Here is a 9,123-nt window from a genome sequence, read left to right on the forward strand (position 1 = left end):
CATAAATAAAAGAATGAAAGCAAGAGCCACAAAACCAGCACACTTCGTGGACAGCAATGATTATTGGCATGAACGGTAAGCAATATGACATTCATTGCAACCACAACTATTATCTGGAGACTAAGGCAATTCACTTTACATTCAAGCAACACACATCAAAGTTGCTGGTGAACGCAGTGTTGTTCACTTTACATTCAGTTGTATTGTGTGGATTTTGATGGATCAAAGCTCTAAATCTCTCATTTTGTTTCAAATTCAAATGGATCAAATTCCTAATCAAACTGTTAAAAGAAAATAAAAGTATTATCTTGGCATTCAACTATCAATCAGTTTTTTTTCATTTAAGTAACAGAAACATGTTTGATCCATATAGAATGACATCTGGAGTCAACAATACAATTTAGAAAATTAGTAATTTTATGTTTAGAAAATGTTCATTCCTCTTCAGTCGATATTTTCCTCATTATATATATTTTTTGCAATCTAAAAGCAACTTCAGTTATCATTTTCTGTTCTACATATTTAGTTATCATGGACACCTTCCTCAATTAACCATGGTTACTTACCTGATCTTTTCAAGTGGATAATTTTGTCTTAATTAATGGTTTCATGTTAACATAATAATTCCCAGGAACAAAAAGTGGAAATTTCTTCCTCAACTTTTAAATTAATCTGAATACTATTGCCATTTTCTTTTAGTAAATAGTTTTTGATTGTTCTCAGAATTCAGCTGTGTTAAGCATTAGCAGCAGATGTTACAAACAAGTGACTGTGATCCATATTTTGATCCTCAATGCATGCACTGCATTCAACAGTACAACAAATCAAAATTCCTTACCTCAAACTTAAAGGGAACACAATCACTGTTCTTTGTTTAACTCCAGTTTGTGTGTGATAAGATTTAAATTCAAAACAATTTCCATTTCACAAATCAATTTTCTCCTGTCTTTAAGCTAATACTGCTTTCAGTGCAGACATCTAGGAAAGACCTCTGCCTCTGGAGCTAGATGTGGCGTACTGTGCTGGGTTCAGACTGCTGGAATCTCTCTATTTCTGTGCTCGTGAACTCTAGCTTTGTTGGAATACTTGATCCTTGCTAGCTGTGTGGGAGTTTGCATTTTAAATCACAGTTTCCCTAAAATGGGTTTGAAAGGATTCCCCTGTGGTCCTAATGCCCGAATGTTCTGTTTGAATTACAAAACACAGCTTCAACTGTGGATCCTTCATTCTGCATTGTTACAGTCATTTGGATGTTACTATATTTCATATGTTTTAATAGGCACTTGAAATCCCATTTAATAGACAATATAATTGTGAGCAGTTTCATAAGTGATTTAATTTACTTTTGTGTTTCTGTTATTGTGTTTGAGGCTTATTCCTTTGAAAAAATCCAAACGTGTGCGTGTGGATGTCGTCCGGGTGCTTTGGTTTCCTCCCACAGTCCAAAGATATTCCAGTTAGTAGGTTAATTGGTCAATGTAAGTTTTCCCATGATTAAGGTAGAGTTAATTTACTAGGTTGCTGGGCAGCAGGATTTGAAGGCCGGGAGGCCCTGTTCTGTGCCGTATCACTAAATTTAAAACACTAAATTAAAGCATGTTTCAACTATCCTTTTGTTTTGAAAAGAACTTTGAAACAATTTTGTATTACTGCATGTGCTTTGCCACTTCATGCCCCACCAATTCTGAGGAAACTTTTGCCCTGTAATACTCCTCCAAATAGCCTAATTTACTTCAGTGCTCCCTAGGGCAGGGAAATAAATTTTTGTCCCTGAGCTGAAGTTTGAAGAGAAAGAAAATGGCGAAAAGATGGAAGCATTGAGGAATCGTTGATAAAATACTTGGCATATTGAAGGAGTAGAGATGATATGGTCAGCAGTTCTATTTATTTCAGTCAACAAAAATAAACTGAAACCTGACCTCAAGACAGATGTCAAGAGAAATTTTGCAGCTTTTCAATGGCTTTCTATATCTGCCATAATCAATGGACCTGGTCTCGCTACTGTATTGGAATGTTCCTGTGGAAAGCTCCCCACTCCCTGTGTAAAAAGCCTACCTCTAACATTCCCCCTATACTTTCCTGCAATCACCTTACAACTATAGAACATAGAACACCTAACAGGACTGCACAGGAACAGGCTGCTTGGCCCATAATGTTGTGCCGAACCACATAAATTAATAATCAAATAGCCAACTAAACTAATCCCTTATGCCTAAACAATGTCCATATCCCTCCATTTTCCTCACATTCTTGTGCCTATCGAAACATCTCTTAAAAGTCCCTGATGAATCTGCCTCTACCACCATGTATTATGCCCTCTTGTATGAGCCATTTCTGCCCTCTGAATAGGTCTCTGGCTGTCCACTCTATCTATGCCTCTTACCATCTCCTACACCTCTATCAAGTCACTGCTCATCCTCCGTCACTCCAAAGAGAAAAGCTCAACCTATCCTCATAAGACATGCTCTCTAATGCAAGAAGCATCCTGGTAAATCTCCTCTGCACCATCTCTATAGCTTCCACATTCGTCCTATAATAAGGGACCAGAACTGAACACAATACTCCAAGTGTAGTCTAAGCAGAGATTTATAGAGCTGCAACATTACCTCACGGCTCTTGAACCCAGGGCCCTGACTAATGATGGACAACACACCATACACCTTCTTAACCACCCTGCCGACCTTTGTGGCAACTTTGAGGAATCTATGGACATGGACCCAAGATCCCTCTGTTCCCCATCCCCCGCACCAATTGCTATAAGAATCCTGTTATTAACCCTGTGCCCTGCCATCAAGTTCAACCTTCCAAAATGTATCATTTCGCACTTTTGCAGATTGAACTCATCTGCCATTTCTCAGCCCAGTTCTGCATCCTATCATTGTTCCGTAGTAACCTACAATAAGCTTGGATATTATCCACAAAACCATCAACCTTTGTGTCATCTGCAAACTTACTAACCCACCCTTCCACTTCCTCATCCAAGTCATTTATAAAAATCACGAAGAGCAGGGGTCCCAGAACAGATTCCTGCGGAACACCACTGGTCACCAACCTCCAGGCAGAAAACATTCCACCTATTACCCCCTCTGCTTTCTGTGGGCAAGCCAATGCTGAATCCTCACAGCCAAATTTCCCTGGATCCCATGCCTCCTCACTTTCTGAATGAGCCAACCATTCAACTTTGTCAAATATCTTATTAAAAGCCATGTACACCACATACAGCTGGTGATCGTGCTGCCTTTCTTGGTTTCATGACCACCCGGAGAAGAAGAATTTCAGAGTTGTATACCTAGATAATAAACAAACCTTTGAACCTTTTTTGAAACTTCGTTCCACTGATCTACTTTCATCGATTAGTTTTGTCACTTCCTCAAAAAAAAATCAGTCAGGCCTTTGAAGCGTGACTTTCCCCTCACAAAGCCATGCTGACTATCCCTAATCAAAGTCTGCTCCTCCAAATGCTCGTAAATCGTGTCTCTAAGAATCCTCTCCAATAGTTTGCCCAGCACTGATGTAAGACTCCCTGGTCTATAATTCCCAGGATTATCCAAATGACCTTTCTTGAACCAAGGAATATCATTTGCCATTCTTCAGTCCTCTGGGACAACTCCTGTAGCCAATGAGGCCACAAAGATCATTGCCAAAAGCATCATAATCTCTTTTTTATCACTGCCTGTGGAACCTATATCCCTTCTGGCCCTGGGGACTTACTTGTCCTAATGCTTTTCAAAAGTTCCAGCACATCTTTCAGCCTGCTTTATACCGTCCTCACATTCACTATGGTCCCTCTCATTGGCGAATACTGAAGCAAAGTATTCATTAAGGGCCTCCACTACCTCCCCCAACTCCGGCCTCATGTTTCCTCTTTTATCCTTGATAGCTCCTACCCTAACTCTAGTCAAATATTATTGGCGCATACTTAGAATGTTTCCGAAGGAACATAAAAGTTAATAAGGGAAACAGAGTTTAATAGCATCTTTGAAATGAACAAGGTTCTTGTTCTGGCTGATTACACCAGATCTGGGTAATGCCTGAACAGCCTCCAGATTAAGACATTTAAAATAATAATTGCTGTTGCATCTGTCCTGTAACGAGAGCAGATACTGTCATGAGATCAGAATTTTTATTGAGTTAAAACGTGACAGTAAGCAAAGTGTGAAGAGATACTGTATGTGCAACTTGGTTTAAAAAGGTAACACACAAGTGTACCTATTGTTTGGGATTGCTGTTGAAGAAATATTTTCTTGTATGAAATCTATGACTGATATAAGCAGTATTTTGGCTAGAAATGACCAAACTCATTAGAAAATGAAAAAATTAACTTTTGAGCAGGGCTGTGAATCATTAATGAATATGTTTTCAATTTATTATGGTAGAAATCTCAGAAGAACAAAATAGTTCTGGAGGGATGGCTTTTTAATTATTTTTCCTATGTTATTATTATTTTATGTTGCGAGCCATCCTACCCTTTCTAGTGCTATTGTGAGGCTTATAGGAAACCTCATTCATTATTCTCTAGTTGTAGCATTAAGTTTCTCTACCCTTGGGCAAAACTATATTCTGATTTATGAATGCAGATCTGGTTGCCAGTAGGTGTAGGTAAATGTTCAATCAGTGTTTATACTTTCCTCATCTTACCCCTCACCATCACATATCAGTCCTGTGAGAGGCTGGGATTTGGAAAACATGCCCTATCACTTCTATTCTGTTTTGAATTCTTTGAAAACAAGAATTGCTTTCACTCTAGCACAATGCATTTCAGGCTGCTTGGATTCAATGAGACTGAAGAGTACTTAATATCCGAATTACAGGGGTTTGCTTCAACTTAAAGAAATCCCTTCCAAAATGTCTTCCATTTCTCTAAGTGAATAAGTGCTCCACAAAAAAATTGGCACTCCCTCCAAATGTTATTTTTATGTAGTATCTGATCTTACTGCATCAACAAACTGAAACATTGAGAATTGTTTTGTTCATAATTGATCTGCCAAATTTAAAGTCTGATTCGTCTTAAGTTAAAAGCGCTGTGTGTTTGTGCGAGAAGGAGAAAGAGTTCATTCCCATGTGCTTTCTGTCCTGTTCGTGTTTGGCTTTGTTGTGTCTTATTTTCTTAACATGCAAAATGTGCTTGATTAAAAAAATAATACTTATTCAAGTCAATGCTGTACAGCTTCAGTCCCATTGTCAACTTCTGTGCAAATTTGGAGCATGTGTCACCTGGCTGAGACTTCTACTAAATTCCACAAGGCCAAATATTTCCATTGACCTACTTTGATATTGAAATCAACAGAGTAGAAGCAGAATCTTAGAAATTTGGATTTCAGTTGTGGGCAATCTCACAAAAGATTACAGTTTCAGTCAGTATTTCTGGCCTATGTAAAATGTGCCTTAATTTGTATTCAATATGAGATTTGTATGAACCTGCATACTGAAACTCTATGTTTTAGGAACAGCTTCTTCCCCACCACCATCAGATATCTGAATATATCTATATTTTTTGTGTGGTTGTACTTTACTGAATATCTATATTGTTTACTATTTTGTATGTGCGAGGACAAGACCTCAAGCTGCAGCGTCACCTGCTTACAGCCGCAGGCATCGGAGCTGGTGTACACCACCGAGAGCAGTGTGGCACGGCGTCTAGACTGGACTCGGTGCTGCCCCCAGTGTATACTTGGCAGAAGACAATCTCTATTATGGTCAGCTGCAGATTTCTGAGAATCGAGTCTGGATTTTATTATTGCGGGGCTGTATCTTACTGATAACTTTATGTGCTTGCTATTTTGTACACGTTGTGCTGTGTGACTATCGGTACACGTGGTCCGCACCTTGAGCCCAGAGTAACGCTGTCTCATGGACTGTATTGATGGGTATTAATGTATGGTTGAATAACAATTAAATTGAATTGAATTGAATGAACTAACACATAAACACTGCCTCTCTATTTTTGCATTACTTTGTACATATATAAAAATAAATCAGGTATTTCTTATTGTAATTTATAGCACATTATATGTATTGCACTGTACTCTGCTGCAAAACAACAAATATCAGGACATGTCAGTGATATTAAACCTGATTCTAAATCTGATTCTGAACCCCACAGTGTTAAAAGAGTGCAGCATGTGTGTATGTCTTGACCCCACCTCTACACTAAAAATGTACTTGGAATAAAAAGGGAACAATTTAACTTCAATGCAAAGTCTTTCAATGTGTGTCACATTTCAGAATTTCAGGGTCTATCTGCCTCAGAGTGACGTTGCATTAAAATGTGTTCAAAAGCACATTGGGTTAACTTCAGCTCCCAAGTGAAATAGAAAATTTGCACAGCTTACAGATGTAAATTATACTATAGCCATATTGATTAAAGTTTTTGTTGCAGACATTGAGAGCAGTTTGGTATCCAAGTGATTATCCAGTTTCGGATTTGCTGCATCAACACCTCATTTGAATTCGGCAGAGCTGATTACCAAGCTAAATTGGGAATAAAGCTTTTGAAATGGGTGTGCTGGACAGTTTTACTAAAATCTGGGTCAGATTCCTGGCTTTTTCAAAAAGGAGAGCTGTAGATACATTGGATAAAGTTCATTCAGTGAACTGTCTTTTTCTGATTTAAAACTGAGCTAATAGAGTCAGGTCATAAATAACAACAAAATATTGAAACTCTACATATCGTATGCCTGGAATAAAAGGAAATAATTAAACTTATCATCAACAATTTAAAGTTTTAGGTTCAACCTACCATGTGGAGTAATGTTTTAAAACATTGTAATAAATACAACTAGTTTGCAATGTAAATTATATTTTAGAGCATCTATGATGATGTCTAATGGGTAATGAGAGCAATTTGGCATTCAAAGGATCATTTAATCTTGCAGAATCCATTTTCTTAATCTGAATTTAACAGGCCTGTTATGCTGTTATTCACTGTGTCTTGAATGAGCTTAATGATTTGTTACAAGTCTTAATGTCTTTAGAACGATTCGCAAAAGATAAGTTTCCAGTCTAGATCACAAGAAGAGTTGCATGTTGTATTTCAGAAGTAAAAGATCTAAGTGTACAGGGCTCAAGGTAAGTCACATTTCATCAAAGTAAATATGAAGGTTACAACACTTCAGAAAATATCAATGACAGATTGAACTCATCCCTATCTGATGCTATTTAAATCTGTGTGTATGCTAATATATCAAGTGGCCACTTTATTAGGTACCTTTTGTACCTAATAAAGTAGCCAATGAGTATATTTCTGTATGTTCATTGTCTTTTGCTGCTATAGCCCATCCACTTCAAGGTTCAACATGTTGTGCATCCTCTTCTGCACACTATTGTGGTAATGTAGTTTTTTCTGAGTTACTGTCACCATTCTGTCAGCTTAGACCAATCCGGCCATTCTCCTCTCATCTCTCTCATCAACAAGGCATTTTCGCCCACAGAACTGCTGCTCACGGGATTTTTTTTTTGTTTTTCACACCATTATCAGTAAACTCTATAGACTGTTATGAGTAAAAATCTCAGGAAATTAGCTGTTTCTGAGATACTCATACCACCCCATCTGGCGCCAACAATCGTTCCACAAAGTCACTTAGCTCACATTCCTCCACATTATGAGGCTTGATCTGAGCAACAACTGAATCTCTTGACCATGTCTGCATGCTTTTATGTATTGAGTTGCAGCCACATGATTGGTTGATTAGATATTTGCATTAACAAGCAGGTGTACAGGTGTACCTAATAAAATGGCCACTGACTGTAGTTGTGAATAGGTACAAGTGATTATGTCATTTTACCCATTACAACTATGTACATGAGAAATGGATAACTATCAGAATGGGATTACATCTCCCCTTTACCCTTTGCTTCCCCTTTCAGTGGACAATCAGATGGTTCATAAAAACATGGGAACACGTAATAGAAGCAAGTTCAGCTCAATTTGCACTTGTGTGCAATTTTGTTCATCACATTACAGCAAGGATGTAAGACTCCAAACAAAAAATAATCAATGAAGATGGTTCCTGGGATGTGATTACCATTAGAAGGATAGACTGGAGAATCTGAATTGTTTTCTTCAGAGAAAGGAAGGCTGAGGAGTGGCTTCGTAAAATAATGTAAAATTACGAGGGGACTGGAGGCTGTTCTCTTGGTGGAGGGGTAGAGGACTGAGGGTCATAAATATAGATTAAAGGTGAAGAGAATTAAGCAAAAAATAATTCCACACAACACATTTTTAAAAAATGCCTGTATAAATTATAATTTATTGATTCCTTATCACAGAATTATTACACTTTGATCTAGGCTCTCCTATGAGGGAAGCAACCTCTGAGCCTTTAGCTAACCAATGCCTCTCAGATTCATGTTCTTTGTGAGGATGTCCATTAATGTTTCCCCAGCAGACGATATAATAACTCCTTTGTTTCAGCTCCCACACATAGTCTCTGTAGAAAATACTGTAATAAAGTCATTTCGTCCACCTACCTGTTCCATATTGATCTCCAGCACTTTTCTAAGCCATCTGTAACTTCATAGAATATGAAAGCCCAGAATTTGGATAGCAGTCTTTCTGAGCTGCTTTCAAATCTGACTGATGTAACAGGCCTCTATTCCAATCTTCCAAGTCCTAGGGGAGGTGCTTGTATACTTGAAGGCATTGTTGTATATGCAAGCTAGAAGCCAGTTTCTTGTGCGTATTGCTAAGTTCTAACATTTTCCGGCGTCACTATTACTTGCTGTTACTAATTTATGCTGAAGGTTCCATTGAAACTGGCTAGCTCTAATTCACAGGTGCATCAACCAGGGAGTAAGTTACTATGCAGGTACTTGGGAAAGGTGAAAAAACAGGATATTGCTTCCTAGGAGGGGTTTTCCCTCTCATGAATGTTCTTCAGGGTCTTGTTCTGCAGTAGGATGGGAAAAAAAAGCGTGGGTGTGTCTAATAGGTTCTGCCACATCTCTCCAAGTCATAGTGTAAAGAGGTCTGGAACCTCCTTTCTTTTCATGGTCCTTGCAAAATCCACTAAAAACTGCAGACAGGTGAGTGAACTCCAATGGCTCCCTTATCGATATGACGAATCTAGAGTCGGCTGCATTTTTGTTTGCGTTAAATGGGGGACGTTCCTGAGTTTGCAATTA

The 9,123-nt window shown here is 38.3% G+C and overlaps 1 protein-coding gene across 1 annotated transcript in view; it reads right to left on the bottom strand.

The window, feature by feature from the left end:
* Positions 1–1,027, bottom strand: part of LOC134353376 (serine protease 23-like) — a 38,225-nt gene extending 37,198 nt beyond the window's left edge. Inside the window, exon 1 of the mRNA XM_063061405.1 lies at positions 839–1,027. The gene's annotated coding sequence lies outside the window, so the exon portion shown is untranslated. The remainder of the gene's footprint in view (positions 1–838) is intronic.
* Positions 1,028–9,123: the final 8,096 nt, after the last annotated feature.

This window comes from Mobula hypostoma, chromosome 10 (assembly GCF_963921235.1).
Source record: "Mobula hypostoma chromosome 10, sMobHyp1.1, whole genome shotgun sequence".
NCBI classification, from domain to species: domain Eukaryota; kingdom Metazoa; phylum Chordata; class Chondrichthyes; order Myliobatiformes; family Myliobatidae; genus Mobula; species Mobula hypostoma.